A 19,273-nucleotide genomic window follows, 5' to 3' on the forward strand; every position below is an offset into this window, starting at 1 on the left:
CAGAATATCAGCTGAAACTAGATCAACAATTCTTATACTTTAGTCCTTCTTCCTTGGATTATTGATAACTAACATACAATACATTTTCCTGTCAGTCTAGTCCATATCCTTCATGTGATTTTTGTTAACATTCTATTGTCAGGTTGAATTTGTGGGTGCTGCCTGGGTTCAAATAGTGTATAAAGAAGAAAGTGAAAACCACCTGAAATTCCGTTATTTGGTGGCAACACTTTGAATATTTGGTGGACTTCTCCTTATATATGCATGAATATGTATCTATGTAAAACAGAACCAATATAACACTGTGTATAGAGTTTAAGCATTAAACCATATGCACTTTTCATGTCATTAGCTATTGAATTTAAACATCATTTTCAGAGTTGCTTTTTTCATTGAAAAATAACTGATACAATGTATTAATTTCAGGTGTACAACATAGAGATTTGGTATTTATATACATTATGAAATGATTACCACAGTAAGTCTAGTTACCATCTGACACTGTACAAAGTTGTTACAATATTGTTGACTATATCCCTTATGCTCTACATTATATCCCCATATCTGATTTATTTCATAACTGGAAGATTGTACCTCTTAATCCCTTTCTTTGCCCAACCCTTCACTTCCCTGTGGCAACTATCAGTTTGCTCTCTCCTTTTTTTTTTTTTTCAACATCCAAAATCTTTTTAATAACAAGTCAAGGTCTGGGGTTCATTTTTGTAGCCCTGCTGGCCCTGTGGCCTCTGGTGTGCTCAAACTTCCAGCCCTCCGGCTGCACGTAGGGTTTGGTGTGGCTGTGCAGGTTTCCTGAGGCTTTGCCAAACCACTCGGCCCTTGCGTGGACCAGAGAGCAAGACTGTGCCACACAGCCCTTGGGGGAGTCCAGGGCCAACAACTGGTCAGAGGTGAGGATCTTGCCTCCAGCTTTGAGGATGTGGATCCAGGCATGGCGGCTCACCGGCAGCACGTACACCTTCAGTTTGGGCACCTCCTGGACATGCATATCCTTGCAACCACAACTGTTTTGTCTTCACAGCCAGGCAGCTTCATCTTCAGGATTATCCGGTAAAGGGACAGAAGTGGCCGGCTGGTGTGACTCATGAACAACCTCTTCAACACAACTCAGTTAAAGGTGGAGTTGGTTGGTCTGGCCAGAAACCTGTACAGCTTGACCACAGTCTCATAGAAGTCCTCGATCTGGGGCTCCTTTCGCGGAAACCTTTGGTCCTTGTTTTGGCAGATGTCGACTCCCACTATGGCGCCTCCTGCTCAACCAGTTCCCGAAAGAGAGAAGCATTTTGTTCTCTTTCAGAGTTGCATTTTAATGGTAACATAGAACCATGGAATAAATAAAAGACTAAATCTAAAATTAGGTTAGGCATATTCATTTGTGCTCACTAGTCTGTAGTTCCTATCTCAGAAAGCTTTCTTGAGTACTAAGTAACTTAATACATAATCGACACTTAGAACAGTGTCTAACATATAGCAAGTGCTCAATTAATATTGGCTATTATTATTCAAAAGATTTTTGGTCTCTCTATATTAGCAAAAATTACTAATGGCTCCGATAAGCAGATGACATTACATTTCTCCTGGTTTCTCTCATTAAAGCAGCAAAGTTGAATATTAATGAGTATAGAGAATTATGTTGTCATGCATGTTAGTCTGGAAAATATAAATTCATCTCATAAAAAAGTCAAAGGATCAAAGAAGGTTTTTACTGTTAATTGGAAACAAAGTGTCATTGGTGTCCTGATTTAAAGGGCACTCAATTATGATTAGCTAATAAAAAAAGAATAAAGAAATAAAGAAAAATAGTTAAGGTTAAAGTGAAGTTATTATTAGCCCTTAGTTCACTAAAATCTTTTCCTCATAGCCCTTGGCACCAAATAAAATTAAATATAGAAAAGTTTCATAATTCATGATGACATTCTCAGTGTTAAGACATTTTTAGATAAAAAATGCATTACTGAAAGCATACTTCAAAATTATTAGATGCAATATTTTTATAGCCAAAAGCACTTAAATTTTAAGAATTGAACAACTGGAGGACTTGATACTATTTATGGATTTAGAAAGATTTAGTCACTTTCATAAGTTAAAATTCTTTCTGTAAGCCACCTGTTCTTTCTCTCTCTTTAGAAATGGATTTGTTAAAAATATCTCAGGATTCTGACTATTCTCTAGTCTAAGGAAACCACATCAAGAGCAAAGTAGGATATTTTTCTTAATTATTGGTAAAGCCTTTGGACAGGTTCATGGACAGACAGTTCACTAATTTGTTACACTCTTCTAGTAACATTTGAAAAAATCGTCTGAAAAATCTCAGAATAGACACTGCCTAAAATAAAACCAAGCAACTGACCTAAGTTCAGTGAAGTACTGAGAATATATACTACCTTAAACTTTAGCTTAATGAGTCCCTTAATTAGGGAGGATATAATCTAAGGTGCTAAAAAGTCATGTGGCTGAGTATTTGAATTATTGTATGTTTACATCAATTGAACTAGAAGCTATAATTATCAATTAGGGAAAGTCCGAATTAAAAGTTCTTCTGAGGAAGTATTAATGACATGCTTTCTTTATGTGCTTTAGACACATTTATTCACACACAGTTATTCATTTCCAGAAATAAGAAACTGAGTAAATGAACCACTAAAAAAGATAATTGTTTAAAAATGTAGTATTGTCCAAAAACAACAAATAACAGTCCCTGGTTACATACAGTCTTTCTCCACACAGTATATTTCGTTTTAAGTACATCTAATATATTTTGAAGTGTAACCTTTTATTTAGTCCATTATTGTAATTTACCATTAAAATAAAACTCTGAAAATGATGTTTACAAAGAATCATAAAGTACATGGGAAAATGCATAAGAGATGCAATGTATGAGGAAAAAAAGGAAAGTGACATACAGCTGTATATAGAATATTGGCTGTAAACCTTGTTGTTTTCTCAATTTTTTACAATAAGCATATATTATTTTTAAAGTCAGAAAGCATATTTATCCAATGGAATTCTAGTCAATAACTAAATTATGGTTGGATAATTACAACACCCAACCAGTTTGTTTGTCTAATGATTCTACAAAAGTATAATTTATCATTTCAGCATTTCATATCATGGAACCCAACTTAGAAAATAATTCATTACCTACTCTTTTATATATTGATGATGATAATCAAGGCAGAAGCCCTTTATAAAATACATTTTTAGCCTTTAGCATGACAGGTTAAACAGACTTTTTTTGCTTTGTAGAGTTATTAGCTGAAACCATCAACAGTTATAAATAAGCAAGCAACATCTTGTCAAGCTGCCCATGACCTTTGATATGTTATCACATACCAAACATTGACTGGGTTTACAAAGATAGACCTTAAACATTCTGCTTCCCATTGACTAAAATATATTCATTGTGCATTTCATTTTTGAAAATCCAGTTTAATAGTTTTTTTACATTATAATATTTAGTTATAATTTTTTCCTATATTATAAAACCTTACATAATATAGGATTTATTTAACTTTTTATTCCTCCTTCTGGATGAGCTCTGCTGGCATTTTATTACTCTTTCACCAGGGCCATGTCTAGCTTTTGTCCATACATCTCACAGGTAAAACAAAAGTTCTATTTAAGAAAAAAAAAAAAAAAAAAGACTGGCTTGTGCAGTTGTGGGATTTAATTGATTGATTGATAAGAAAATCTATCTGGGGATTGCCTTGAAAAGTCAGAAGTTTCAGTATGGGTTTAGACATCCTAAACTCCATTTTCAAGACAACACCTTGGAAACAATCAGTAGGATCAAGTAAATCATTATGAAAATTATAGTAATTGTGTTTTCCAGGCCTGGGTGTTTTCTTTTAATGAATTATGAGAGCAAAGCCTATTACATTATTAACCAGGAAAATAATTAAACAGTATTTTTTAAGAAGAGAAAATAGAGGGGCGCCTGGGTGGCGCAGTCGGTTAAGCGTCCAACTTCAGCCAGGTCACGATCTTGCGGTCCGTGAGTTCGAGCCCCGCGTCAGGCTCTGGGCTGATGGCTCGGAGCCTGGAGCCTGTTTCCGATTCTGTGTCTCCCTCTCTCTCTGCCCCTCCCCCGTTCATGCTCTGTCTCTCTCTGTCCCAAAAATAAATAAAACATTGAAAAAAAAAATTTAAAAAAAAAAAAAAGAAGAGAAAATAGAAATCAAACCAAATTTTAAGAGCACATCAATAAAAAGAACAGAGTTTGGAGCAATATATCACAAATGAACAGAATTTAGGATGTTTGTAGTTCTTTTTTTATTTAAACAGGCATTAGTTTACTTTCTAAATCCAATTTGTATTTACACACATTCACCAGAATTGTAAAATATGAAAAAGTGAAACTAGAATTTTGCATATATAAAGACACTTTCCAGATTATGATTCCAAGAAGGGGGTAGAGTGGATATAACACTCTTGGAAAACTGTACTAACAATTTAGTAATTTGAGTAGACCCTGGCCTCAACAAACATGAAGTTAATGATTCTGCACACTCATTTATCACTTACTGAAGTTCTCTTTTCATGACATTTATGTGATTCCTAGGTATAAATTAGTTTTTTTTATTTTTAGTTTTTAATAGATATCTCTTTGATATCTGATATTTAGCACTTTATGTATCATATTTTCAGCTCTAATTGTATTTACCAGTATACTAAAATTACACTGGCTTTGAATAAAAATACTATGTGAAAAATATGTACTACAACAATAACTATGACTTCAGAGAAAAATATGTACTACCACAATAATTGTGACCTCAGAGAAGTTAATCTTAGAGAAATGGCAGATGGTCTGTCTTCAATAATCCTTTAAGAACTCCAGGTGGGACCACATGTAGGTGTGATGAAAAAATCAATAAAAGTTCACTGTTAAGTATCTCATGTGTTCAATTCTATCTTGGGACATAAGAGGGGTAAGACCAGAGTGGAGTGGATATTGAAAACTCAGGAAACTGTCAATGTCCTCAAGATATTTACAATAGACTTGGATAAAATAGTTAATGAATGATATAAGAACCAAATTCAGTGATCAATGTGAGGTACAGAGATTGATATATCATGAAGCTACTAAAATGTAAGCTTCAGAGACAGTTACTAGAATGGATGCTTTACAAGGTCCTGGGGGGGATAGTTTGCCAGGGCTGCTATAGCAAAATACCACAGACTGATGACCTAAACAAAAGAAATGTATTTTCTTAGAATTCTGGAGGATAGAAGTCTGAAATCAAAGTGTCAGCAGGTCTGGTTTCTTCTTCTCTTTTTTTTTTAAGTACCATTTTTCTCTTTTCTTATTTATTTATTTATTTTTGAGGGAGATGGTAAAAGGAGAGGGAGAGAGAGAATCTCAAGCGGGCTCCACTCCCAGCACTGAGTCCAAAGCGGGGCTCAATCTCACGACCGTGAGATAAGGATCTGAGCCCAAATCAAAAGTCAGATGCTTAAACTGACTGAACCACCCAAGCACCCTAGGTCTGGTTTCTTCTAAGGCAGCTGTCCTTGTAGATAACCATCTTCTCCCTGTGTTTTCATATAGTATGTGTCTTTGTCCTAATCTCTTCTTTTTACAAAGATTCCAACCATATAACCTCATTTTTACTTCATAATTTATTTAAAGACCTTATCTCTAAATACAGTCAGACACACTTCAGCCCATAATACTATGCCCTCTGGCCACCCACATTTATGTCCTTACCACATGCAATTTATATTCACCCCATCCCAAGAGCTACAAAAGTCTGAACCTATTCCAATATCAATTCTAATTCCAAAGTCTTATGTAAATCTCATCTAATTCAGATATGGCTTAGATTCCAGGTTTGATGCATTCTGAGGCTAAGTCCTCTCCAGCTGTGAAGCTGTGAAACCAAACAAGTTATCTGCTTCCACAATACATTAGTGGGACAGGCATAGGATAGACATTCCCATTCCAAAAGGAAGAAATTGAAAACAAGAAAAGGATTATGAGTTACCAGCGAGTCCAAAACCTAGCAGGTTAATGCCATTAGATTTTAATAATTATTATTCAAGATTAATCCTCTTTGGTTTTGATGCTCTCCCTCCTGCTCCAGCAGTGTGACAGTCACACTCCCTTGGCTCTGGGAGGTGGCCCTGCCCCCTCGACTCTGGATGTTTGCCTGACTCTTCTGGAATGGGGAAGAAGAAGGCTCTGTCCTCAGGCTTGTGTCTCCAGGGCCCATGGTAGCAGAGGCAGTTCTACTGACCTTGAACTTTCGGGGTAATTCTTCCCTTTACTTGAAACATAAAGCTTGTTTGCAGACAGATAGCTCTATTGGACCATCTTGTAGAATTCCAGAAGTCAGACAGCCTTCTTTCATCTGTGTTATCACTGAAGTCCAAAATCAACTCTGGAACAGCTTGATTACAGACTTCTGGTTATGAAATATAATTAAATATTGCTATTTATTCACTTCTGGTCAGAGATTTTTTTTGTTCCCAACTAAATGATAAGTGATGAAATGTGGAATGAAGAAAGGAGCAAGCTTCCATATCAGCTATCATATTAGCAAATACTTTCTCTAGAAGGGTTAAGCATGTTTGTTGGTATAGAATTGTAAATAATGAGTTTTGGTTGAAATGAAAATTTCGGCTCTTTGGTAACCTCACTTGAAAGTTGTGCAGTCTCCATTGGTATTCTCCTCAAGGTTCATGCCATGCAGCTGTCTAATAGGGAAAAGCATTTTAAAATGATTTCTTTCTGATACTTATAGAACAGAACCCTTGTATTAGTATCTTTGTATGAGTTCTAATTTTCCATTTCACAGCAGCCAGTTTTATGTCATGTGGGGAACAAATTCAGGGTCATTCTTTTTAAATTTGAGACAGTTATCTGTACTGTTTAAGTAAAATGTAAACTGTGTGGGTGCTTTAGAGTGGTTGTCAATATTGACTAAATTGACAGAACAATTACTCAACTTTCTATTTCATTTGCCTTTGTACACATAGCCACAACTCAACTGGCTCAGTTAACTTACTCGAAGGAATTCATTTTCTATGAAAAGCTAAATTCTAACATGATACAATTTAATAATAGAGTGGAAATCTTGAGAGTGGGCAAACTTTCGAAGTAAGAATAACATTAAATTTGGTACTCAGATACTTGAGGGCAATTGTGGGTTAGGTTCATTTTAACAATTTCAATGACTCAGGCAGATTTATTCATTCAACAAACTTTCATTGAGACTTCCTATGTGCTTTTCACAGTGTTACATCTAGGGACACAATTTAAAATGTCAAGTCTCAGCCTTCAACAAATTCACAATCCACTGGGAAAATTAGACAAGAAGAGATAATTATGCACAGTATTGTAAGTGCAGTCAGTAGTAGGGTTGTAGAAAATAGTGTTTCAAGAAAATTAATGTGGTTGCATTATGTAAAGTGCACTTGAGTTAAGGATATCAAATTAGTAGTATAAAGTAGGTACTATTACTGTTCCTATTCTCTAAATAAGGAAACTTCAGAGAGATTCAGTAATAGTCTGGGATCACCAGATTATTCATTACTGTGTTCATTCATCAGAAACTTCTCTATGAGCCATGAATAAAGCAGCAATCAAGACAGACTGGACCCTGCCTTAAGGATCTTATAAGAGACCCAGAAGTGCTGTGGTAATTCAGAGAAAGAGATAATAGTACTGTATTTAGAATTGTAGTGGGGGCAATGGACATAAATACTAAAATTATACATTAAAAGGGCTCCTGGGTGGCTCAATCAGTTAAGTGTCCAACTTCAGCTCAGGTCATGATTTTGCAGTTGGCAAGTTGGAGCCCTAGTCGGGCTGTGTGCTGACAGCTCAGAGCCTGGACCCTGCTTCCTGTGTCTCCCTCTCTCTCTGCCTCTCCCTGGCTTGAGCTCTGTCCTTCTTTTTCTCTCTTAAAAATAAATAAACATTTAAAAATAATAATAATAACATTAAATTAAACATTAAAGAACAGAGCTGAGAGTCAAGCTGGGTTTATCCCGCTTCTCTATAAGAGGTAGCTCTCCCACATTCTGGCAGCAAGTTTATGGTCAGTGAGAAGGGCTTTGTTGATGCTTATATATATATGGGACTGCAGGACTCATTGAATTATATTGTCTGAGTGGGCATTTACTTTAAAATACTTTAGGACTGCGGCGCCTGGGTGGTTCAGTTGGTTGAGTGCTGACTTCGCTCAGGTCATGATCTCGGGGATTGTGAGTTCTAGCCACATTGGGCTTCCTGCTGTCAGCACATAGCCCACTTTGGATCCTCTGTACCCCTCTCTTTCTCTGCCCCTCCACAGCTCACTCTCTCTCTCTCTCACTCAAAAATAAATAAAACTTTAAAATACTTTAGGACTGTATAAACAGTATGAGATGAGTAAGAGAAAAAATAATTCTAATTAAATTCCTAGGGGTGACTAATTACCATGTGAAGAGTTTTTATCTATAGCAACACTTGGAGGCTAGATAATTAACAGGTGAAGTATCTTAAATGAAACCATCACCTTAGGATTTTGTGATTTGTACAAGTAATGTTGAAAATAATTTTGATTGGAAAACATATCAGTGCTAAGATATTTGGTTTGGAATAGTGCGAGAAGATTAACCTCCTTCATATGAGTAAGATGTTGAAAAATTGGCAATCCCAAAAGTATGTTCCATGCACAACACATCTGTAGCTTATTGACCCTGCATCTCCACTTCACTGAACATTTTACCACCTAGTATGACTACAAGGCTTCCACATCCTGCCATGTAGGGTGGAAGAATGCAACTGCATTTGTTTCAGAGCGAGCCTTTCATACAAGGTGGATCTGAGGATACAGAAAATAACTTTTAAAAAATTGATAAATAGGTTGCTAAGAAATATTAGTACCTTAGGTGGAATTTGGTCTGAGAATTGCTTTCTCCTGGTAGTAGGCTTCAGGGTTGAAGATAGGTAACCTCTATTTTCTAATTGTTGGAGGCTGCTGATATTTACCAGAAGAACCTGACATTCACAGAGTTGCCAAAAGAGCTTAGGTCTATTTGTTACAAAGGGTAATTCATTTCCAAAGGGGAACTAGGATCAATAGTTCCCCAAATATCAAACTATCCATGATTAGAATATTGGGGATCAGTGGGAGGAAAAGAATTGATGGTGTTGAGGGTAGCTCAGTAGGCTTGCTAATTTCTATCGGTTCTATCCTCTGGGTTAAGACAGAGCAACAGTACACTGCCTTTTCTCCTGAATGCTTCATAAACATAGTGAAGGTTCATTATTTCAATTCAACTAATACTCATTCTATTTCCTACTCAGGGCATTTGGTCATTAACCTAAATATTATTCAACACTGATTGCATGTTGAAATTGAGTGATATGGGCCTCTAACTTCTAATTGGTTGTAGATTTTAATTAGTACTTTTCATAGCATTGCAAATTTTACTTTTAGTTTTACAATGGTTTCTAGATCTCTCTCCCCCATCATTTGTCTTGCAATTTAACCTTTTCTTTCTATGTTGCAATTCTGGAAATTGTATAATCCTAAATCTCAAGCTAATAATTAACTGTTACATTGTTCAATCTAAATATTTATTCTTTTATTCAGGAAGCTACCTTTCTTCTCAGCTTATGGAAGGGGTAGCCCTTAGATAGAGGGCTTTAGCACTCTCCTTTTAATTCTTATTATCTTAAATCTTTCATTCATGGCAATTATGATTGCCTCAACACAAAAGAAGTCTTCTCTCATTCTTTGGCTCTGAGATACAGTAATATCCTATTTCCCCTACCTTTCTATAGCTCATATTCTTCTCCCTCTCTGTGAATGTTTTCCTTGGCCATCTTCTGGTCTCATGTTTTGTAACTCTGCTGAACTACTCCCTCTTTAGGCCAGTCTCATCACTTTCTGTAGTTTCATCAAAGAGATTCATAAAGTAAATAGGTAGCACATAATGATTAGTTGAATGCTGGGAGCTGTAGGGGAGGAAAAATAATTTCCCCTCTACCTTTCTAAGCTTTTGGCTGAGACTCCATGTAATAAAAGATGAAGAAGAAAAATAAATGGAAGTTTAATAGTATGTATACCTCATCTATAAATGGAAGATACTCAGGAAAACTGAGTAATTCCCTGAAACAGCCCAAGCTGCCACCTTAAATACCATCTCCAGCTAAAGACAAAAGAAGATGCTGGGAGGTGGGGAAGACAGTTATGGGAGGTTATCAAGAAAAGCACAGTAAACAAGAGTATAATTGTTATACAGATTTAAGTCATTACTTTCTCCATTGATAAGTTTCTAGAGATTAAATCATTACTCTCTTTCTGTTATAGAGAGGGAGACACTCTTGCAAATGAAGATTTTTCTTATACATCTGACCCTGGAAAAACATAGGTTTGAACTGCATGGGTCCACTTATACGTGGATTGTTTAAAGCAGTGTTGTAAATGCATTTTGTCTTCCTAATGACTTTCTTAACACTTTTTTTCCTCTAGCTTACTTTATCATAAGAGTACAGTACATAATACATATACAAAACATGTGTTAATTGACTGTTTATGTTATTGGTAAGTCTTCAGTCAATAGTAGGCCACAGTAGTTAAGTTTTTGAAGAGTCAAAAGTTATACATGGAGTTTTTTAAAGTTTATTTTGAGAGAGAGAGAGAGAGAGAGAGAGAATGAGAGGGTATGACTAGGGCAGGGGCAGAGAGAGAGGGAGTTAGAGAATTCCAAGCAGGCTTCTCACTGTCAGTGCAGAGCCCAATGCGGGGTGGAACCCATGAACCGTGAGATCATGGACTGAGCCGAATTCAAAAGTTGGAAGCTCAACTGACAAGCCACCCAGGTGCCCCTATACAGGGGTTTTTGACTGCAGGTTGGCACCCTTAACTTCTGCATTGTTCAAAGGTCAACTATAAATGCAAACGTTCCTTACAAAAAGGTAACTTCTACTTGGTTTTTGGAGTTTCTTAATAATAACCAGCTAAGATAATACTCATAACAAAGAGGCATATTTGGGAGTGGCAAATTCTATTCTCCTTCAGAGCCACATTGAAAGAGGAATTAGATATAGTGCTTAGGCTTCAAATCTGATATTCCTTTTAAAATTTTTTTTAATGTTTATTTATTTTTAAGAGAGAGAGAGACAGAGTGCGAGCTGGGGAGGGGCAGAGAGAGAGGGAGACACAGAATCTGAAGCAGGCTCCAGGCTCCGAGCTGTCAGCACAGAGTCTGATGTGGGGCTCAACTGACAAACTGCAAGATCATGACCTGAGCCGAAGTCAGACTCTTAACAGACTGAGCCACCCAGGTGCCCCCAAATCTGATATTCTTGAGACATATTAGTACCATCAATAAAATGGAAACTATAACAATTAACACCACTCAAATACAAAATATTATAAGAGAATATTATGAAAAAGTATATGGTAATAAATGGGACATCCTAAAAAAAATGGATAAATTCCTAGAATCGTACAGTCTTCCAAAATTGAATCAGGAAGAAATAGAAAATCTGAATAGACTGATTACTAGCAACAAGATTGAATCAGTAATTTAAAAACTCACAAGAAATGAAAGTCTAGAACCAGAAGCCTCTACAGGTGAATTCTATCAAACATTTAAAGAAGAGTTAATATGTAATCTTCTCAATTCCAAAAACAAAAAACAAAAACCAAAACAGAATAAGAAAGAAAACTTCCAAATGTTTCCTATGAGGCCAGCATTATCCTGATACCATAACAAGGCAGACACTACAAAAAAAGAAAACTACAAGCCACTATGCCTGATGAACACAGATGCAAAAATTTTGAACAAATAAATCAAGTGGGATTTACTCCCGGGGATGCATGGAAGTTCAATATCCTCATATCAATCAATGTGATACATAACATTCACAATATGAAAGATAAAAATTATATGATCATCTAAGTAGATGCAGAAAAAATATTTGACAAAATTCAACATCAATTTATGGTAAAAATTCTGAACAAGGTGGATTTAGAGGGAACATATCTCAACATAAAAAAGTCCCTATTTGAAAAGCCCACAGCTAACATTATATGCAATGGTGAAAAACTGACAACTTTTCCTTTAAGATCAAGAACAACAAGGATATCCCCTCTCTCCATTTTATTCAACATAATACTGGAAGTCTCAGCTGCAACCAGCAGACAAAAAATAAATAAATTAATTAAAAAAAATAAAAAGCATTGAAATTGGTAAGGAAGAAGTAAAACTGTCACTATTTACAGATGACAGAGATGACATGATACTATTTTTTGAAAACCTAAAGATCCTACCAAAAAACTATTAGAATTAATAAATGGATTCAGTAAAGTCACAGGATACAAAATTACACAGAAATTGGTTCGATTTATATATGCTAATGATGAAGCAGCAGAAAGAGAAGTTAAGAAAACAATCCCATTTACGATAGCACCAAAAATAATAAAACACCTATGAATAAATTTAACCAAGGAGGTAAAAGTCTTGTACTCTGAAAACTGTAAGACATTGATGAAAGAAATTGAAGGCAACACAAACAAATGGAAGGATATAACATGTTCATGGATTGGAAGAATTAATATTATTAAAAAGTCCATACTATCAAAAGAAATCTAAATATTCAATTCAATCACTACTAAAATATCAATAGTATTTTTCACATAACTAGAACAAATAATCCTAAAATTTGTATGGAACCATAAAAGACCCTGAATTAAAGACCCTGAAGTGCCAAAGCAATCTTAAGAAAAAAGAACAAAACTGGAGGTATCACAATCCTAGATTTCAAGATATAGGACAAACTGTAGTAATCAAAAACAGTCTGGTACTGGCACAAAAACAGACACATAGATCAGTAAAATAGAATAGAGAATCCAGAAATAAACCCACGATTAATCAATCTTCAACAAAGGAGGCAAGAATATGCAGTGGGAAAAAGACAGTCTCTTCAAAAAATGGTGTTGGGAAAACTGGACAACAACATTCAAATGAATGAAATTAAACCACTTTCTCATACCACACACAAAAGTAAACTCGGAATGGATTAAGGACCTAAGTGTGAGACCTGAAATCATAAAAATCCCAGACAGTAACTTCTCTGACATTGGCTGGAGAAACTTTTTTTTTCTAGATAGGTCTCCTGAGGCAAGGGAAACAAAAGCAAAAATAAACTATTTGGACTTCATCAAAATAAAATCTTCTGCTCAGTGAAGGAAACAATCAACAAAACTAAGAGGCAACCTATGGAATGGGAGATGATATTTGCAAATGACATATCCTATAAAGGGTTAATTTCCAAAACATATAAAGAACTTATGAAACTCAACACCTAAAAAAAACAACAACATAATCCAATTAAGAATAGGCAGAAGATATGAACAGACAGTTCTCCAAAGAAGGCATACAGAAGGCCAACAGACACATGAAAAGAAAGATTCTCAACATCACTCATCATCAGGGAAATGCAAATCAAAACTGCAATGAAATATCACCTCACACCTGTCAGAATGACTAAAATCAACAACATAAGAAACAGCAGGTATTGGTGAGGATGCAAGTGCAAAGGAACACTTGTGCACTGCTGGTGGGAATGCAAACTGCTGCAGCCACTCTGGAAAACAATATGGAGGTTCCTCAAAAAGTTAAAAATAGAACTACCCTCCTACAACTCAGCAATTACATTACTGGGTATTTACCCAAAGAATATAAGAACAGTAATCCAAAGGGATACATGCATCCTTATGTTTATAGTAGCATTATTTATAATAGCAAAGATATGGAAGCAGCCCAAGTGTCTATATACTGATGAATGGATAAAGAAGATGTGATATCTATATCTATATATCTATATTATCTATTTATCATATCTATCTATATGATAAATAGATAATATAGATATATATGAATAGTATTCAGCCATAAAAAAGAATGAAATCTTGCCATTTGCAATGACACGGATGGAGCTAGAGAGTATTATGATAAGTGAAATAAGTCAGTCAGGAGAAGACAAATATCATATGATTTCACTCATATGTGGAATTTAAGAAACAAAACAAACAAGCAATGAGGTTGGGGGGGGGGCGGCGGGAAGTGACAAACCAAGAAACAGACTCTTAATTGTAGAGAACAAACTGATGGTTACCAGAGGGGACATTGGCAGGGGGAATGGGTTAAATAGGTGGTGAGGATTAAAGAGTGCATGTATTGTGATGAGCACTGGGTGATGTATGAAATTATTGAATCATTATATTGTACAACTGAAATTAATATAACACTGTATGTTAAGTAACTGGAATTAAAATAAAAACTTAAAAAAAAAACAACCAAATAACCTAATTAAAAAATGGGCAGAAACCTGAATAGACAAATTGCATATGATTTCACTTATATGTGCAGTGTAAAAAAACAAAACAAATGAACAACTCCTCCTTCACCCCAAAGAACAGACTCAAATAAACAGAATAAAATACGAGAGAATAAACTGGTGGTTGCCAGAGGGGAGGGAGGTGGGAGGATGGGGGAAATAGGTGAAAAAAAAGGCAATTAGAAGAGCTGGTATAGTAGGGAACCAGAGTAAATGGATAATTTTGTAGATGATATTTGATAGTTATTGGAATAGAAGTGAAAACAAACTTCCTGCAGGCATACAGCTTAACATGATCAAGAAGCAAGGATGTCAATATTAACATCACTGCTCAGGGAAATTCTTGCCTAGGAAGCTAAGGTTGAAAAAAATTTATTGTTTGTTTCAGGAACTTTCTGAGAAGTTATCTGTCTAAAGAGTAAGCTGGCTCACCTAGTTGCCCTTCTCAAGACAAGATGTTACTCATCAGGGTAAATATCCCCATTCTCAGATTGCTAGATCATTCAGTGAGAAAATTGCTCACTTAATCAAATGATTACTCAACAAGACTTACTTTAAAACTCCTGCCTTGCTGGGGCACCTGGGTGGCTCAGTCGGTTAAGCGTCCGACTTCGGCTCAGTTCATGATCTCGCAGTTCATGAATTCCATGCTGATGCCTCAGAGCCTGTTTCAGATTCCATGTCTCCCTCTCTCTCTGCCCCTCTCCTGCTCAAGCTCTGTCTCTAAAAAATAAATAAATGCTGGGGCGCCTGGGTGGTGCAGTCGGTTAAGCGTCTGACTTCAGCCAGGTCACGATCTTGCGGTCTGTGAGTTCGAGCCCTGCGTCGGGCTCTGGGCTGATGGCTCAGAGCCTGGAGCCTGTTTCCGATTCTGTGTCTCCCTCTCTCTCTGCCCCTCCCCCGTTCATGCTCTGTCTCTCTCTGCCCCAAAAATAAATAAACGTTGAAAAAAAAATTAAAAAAAAAAAATAAAAAATAAATAAATGTTAAAAAAAAAAAAAACCTCTTGCCTTGCGGTATACACCAATATATACATTTAAAAATCTATATCACAAATTTTGTTCAATTCTAATCAGGTCCCTACTTTGAAAGAGGTACCTTAAACCAAACCCTCAAATTTTATAAACATCTGCCTTTGCCTTTCCCCTTCCAAGATACTACTAAGACCTTGCGAAGGTAGTATTTCCACTTACTACAACAAGTAACACATTCTGCTTTGTTTCACTAACAGATTTTTGTTGGTGGTAGTTTTTTAAGTTTATGTATTTATGTATTTATTTGAGAGAAAGTGAGAGAGCAAGCAAGGGGGCAGCAGAGAGAGAGGGAGAGAGAGAGAGAGAGAGAGAGAGAGAGAGAGAGAGAGAGAGAAAGAATACCAAGCAAGTTCTGCACTGTTAGGCGCCCCCATTGGTGGTCTTTTTTTGAGTCAGCAGTCATAGATGTGATAGTTAAAATAATGAGAATAAGGGGCTTCTGGATGGCTCAGTCAGTTAAAGCTGCTGACTTCAGCTCTGTCATGATCTCATGGTTGGTGAGCTCTTGCCCTGTGTTGGGCTCTGTGCTGACAGCACAGAGCCTGGAGCCTCCTTTGAGTTCTGTGTCTCCCTCTCTCTCTGCCCCTCCCTCACTCACACTCTGTTTCTCTCTCTCTCTCTCTCAAAAATAAATAAACATTAAATTAAAAAAATAAAATAATGAGAATAAATGAAATTTTTAATGAATATACGTGGCATTAGACTAGAAAAGGCCAAGGAGAACATTCAGAGAGTGAGAGGAAGAAGACGAGCTAGAGAAGACCACACATAACTACAAGAAATATGATTGTGTCATCTATCAGATCCAAGCAAGGAGAGGGTACTTTCTTGATGGGTTGATCATAAGTGTCATGTATTAAAAGTTTAGAATAGTAAGGATTAATAGGAGACTTACAAAATTGTAAGGTTTTCCTAGAAAATCTCAAATAGAACAGCTAGGCACGGAATGAATATATGGTTATTAGATGTGACCAATGGGTCTATGCTAAATCTAAATGAATTTGAGAAAAGAAAGTGAAAATATGCTACCATAGATGAACGGAGCCCCCAAACCAAATTTGGCTTAGTGAAGCTTCCAGTCGAATGGAGCATTCATGATATTAGAGAAATGATATAATGGTTTGAATTATTTTGCCCAGAGTTCAGCAAACCTTTCTGTAAAGGGCTTCCCTATCTCTGTTGCAACTCTGTTATCATTGTAAAGTCAAGGAAGCAGCAAATACATAAACATTTGGGAGTCAGTGGATGTGTTCCAAAAAAATTTTATTCACAAAATTAGATTGCATGGTGGATTTGGTTCATGGGCTGCAGTTCGAAGACCCCTGATTTATACTAAGGAAATGTTATGAAACAAAAGAAGTATTTGGCAAGCCAAAATATATACATTATTTGTAGACATTAAAAAATGCACTAGAATTGAGCAACTAACTACTGAAAATGTTTATGAAGAGTACCTGAAATTCAGTGTCTGAAGGCAATTTTTTATTTCTCTCAAAAAAAAAAATTGTAGGGCTGAGGCTGGTATCTGAACTGCATGCATTTTGATTGCCATATTGGATCATCCTACACTGAAATAAGTAGGAAGTGTAACACCATATTTTGCATTAAATGTATGCTACCCAATTAACAGTCTTTGTCAATTTAGAATTTTAATCAATGCATGCTGCTTTGCTATTCAAATCTTTTAAAAATTAGAATAGAAAAAGTTAAGGTAATTACTACAAATTAACAAGATACTTAGATTAATCCAGTGAACACTTGTAAATTCACGTTCAGACTTAAATAATATTAATCCCCAAAAGAAGTTTGGATAGCATTACTATTCTAAAAAGGGAGGTAAATGGGGGGAAAAGGAGATTGCAATGGATATTCCTTGTACAGCTCAACTATAGAATTAACAATTTACTTTGTAATGAATTTTAATTTTGATAATATATGAACTATGCAAGTTTCATAAACTAGGTGCTTGCAAATAATGTGGTTGTGATATCAATATTAATGTCAAAGCAGAATTAAATAAAGATACTTAGTAGTAAAATCATAAAAAGTGCTGTCAGGATGACTTTCTCATTGAATTATGAAAGTGCACTATTACAACTTTGTGCATGCCTTTGATTTACTGCAGATCACACTGTTTTGATTATTTAATCACCTGCTGGTATTTCTTATATTTTATTTTAACTTTGGATTAGGAAAAACCCCCAAATTTAAAATATATTACATTGCAAAATATAGGCTAAGTGCTTTACATTGCAACACCACATTTAGTCCTTACACCAAATCCTGTGAGGTAAGGACTATTATTATCCCCATGCTACAGATAAGGAAAGTAAAGCACAAAAAAATTATGTAACTTTCTAGTAGTAATAGAACTCTTAAGTGGCAGAACAGAAACTTGACCAAGTTCTATTTGTCTCAAGATCCCAATCTTTTAAGTGCCCTAATGTATCACCTCTAAAATTTTCTTTAACATTTATTCATTTTTGAGAGACAGAGAGACAGAGCATGAGTGAGGAAGGGGCAGAGAGAGGGAGACACAGAATCGGAAGCAGGCTTCAGGCTCTGAGTTGTCAGCACAGAACCAGGCACGGGGCTTGAACTCACAAACTGCGAGATCATGACCTGAGCTGAAGTCGGACACTCAACCGACTGAGCCACCCAGGCGCCCCAATATATCACCTTTAAATAAGACTAATTGGAGGTGGGTGTGGGGAGTGCAGCAATACAGCTAGTTAATGAAGTATTCATCACATGCCAGGTTTTAGTGCTGTACTGGATACGACAGGAAATTCTCATTTGATAACAATTAAAATATTATGTAATATGTATACCCTGTGTACTATGAGACCCTTTTGTAAGTATAGTTAATACAAACCTTCTACTGGATTCATCATTTCAACAAAATGGAATAGGATATATCAAGAAATCAGGAGTATGTCTATGAACCGTTGCATAAGACTCTGAATTCTTTGAGAGTAGGGACTAGGATCTTGTTTACCTTTGTATCTCCAATGCTAAATGTGGGGCCAGTCATAAAACAGAAAATACTGGAGGTCAAGGGGAACCAGTAGTTGACCAACCACTTACCATTGTATAATCTTGGGTCAATAATAACCCGCAAATCTCAGTTTTATTATTTCTAAAATATAGTTGGCTGCTGGATAATTATAAAATTTGAAAAAGATACACTTTTTTGAGGTTTATTTTTATTTATTTTGAGAGAGAGGGCAGGCAGGGGAGAGGCAGAGAGAAAGGGAAAGAGAGAGAATCCCAAACATGCTCACACTGTCAGCGCAGAGCACAATGTGGGGCTTGAACTCACGAACAGTGAGATCATGATCTGAGCTGAAATCAAGAGAAGGATGCTTAATTGCCTCAACCACCCAGATGCCCTAGTTTGTTTTTTCTTTATGAGGCTTGCCATCTAATGTATGGAAGGCACACCTGTAATGATACTTATCTTACCTTGCTCACAGAATTGATATGGTCATGAGTTACTGTATGTATTTGACACATTACAAATACTCTACAAAGATTAACATTGTAATTTCAATTATTTAAAGTTGTCATCCATCTATTAGTCTGGTCTATTTTGGTTGCAGGAGATAGAAATCTAACTCCAACTAGCTTAGGAGGAAAATGAATGTATCGAAATTATATAAGATAATTCCCTGAATCCAGAAAAGAAGAAACAAAACTGCAAGAACAATATAGCTCTAGGAAGCTCAGATATGCCATGGGTCTCTTTTTTTCCTCCTGCCGCTTTTCTTGCAAGAGTGGGTGTCTGATGGACAGGCACACTCAGGGCAGTTACAGCAGGCAATTTATCTCCTAGTGTGAAGTCCCTCCCCTGATTCCTCATTGGCTGAGCACCGCA

The 19,273-nt window shown here is 36.1% G+C and overlaps 1 pseudogene; it reads right to left on the reverse strand.

Annotated features, from left to right (window-relative positions):
- Positions 1-700: 700 nt before the first annotated feature.
- The window catches only part of LOC101096708, a 57,471-nt pseudogene continuing 38,898 nt past the window's right edge, over positions 701-19,273 (reverse strand).

Source organism: Felis catus, chromosome X, assembly GCF_018350175.1.
Source record: "Felis catus isolate Fca126 chromosome X, F.catus_Fca126_mat1.0, whole genome shotgun sequence".
NCBI lineage: Eukaryota > Metazoa > Chordata > Mammalia > Carnivora > Felidae > Felis > Felis catus.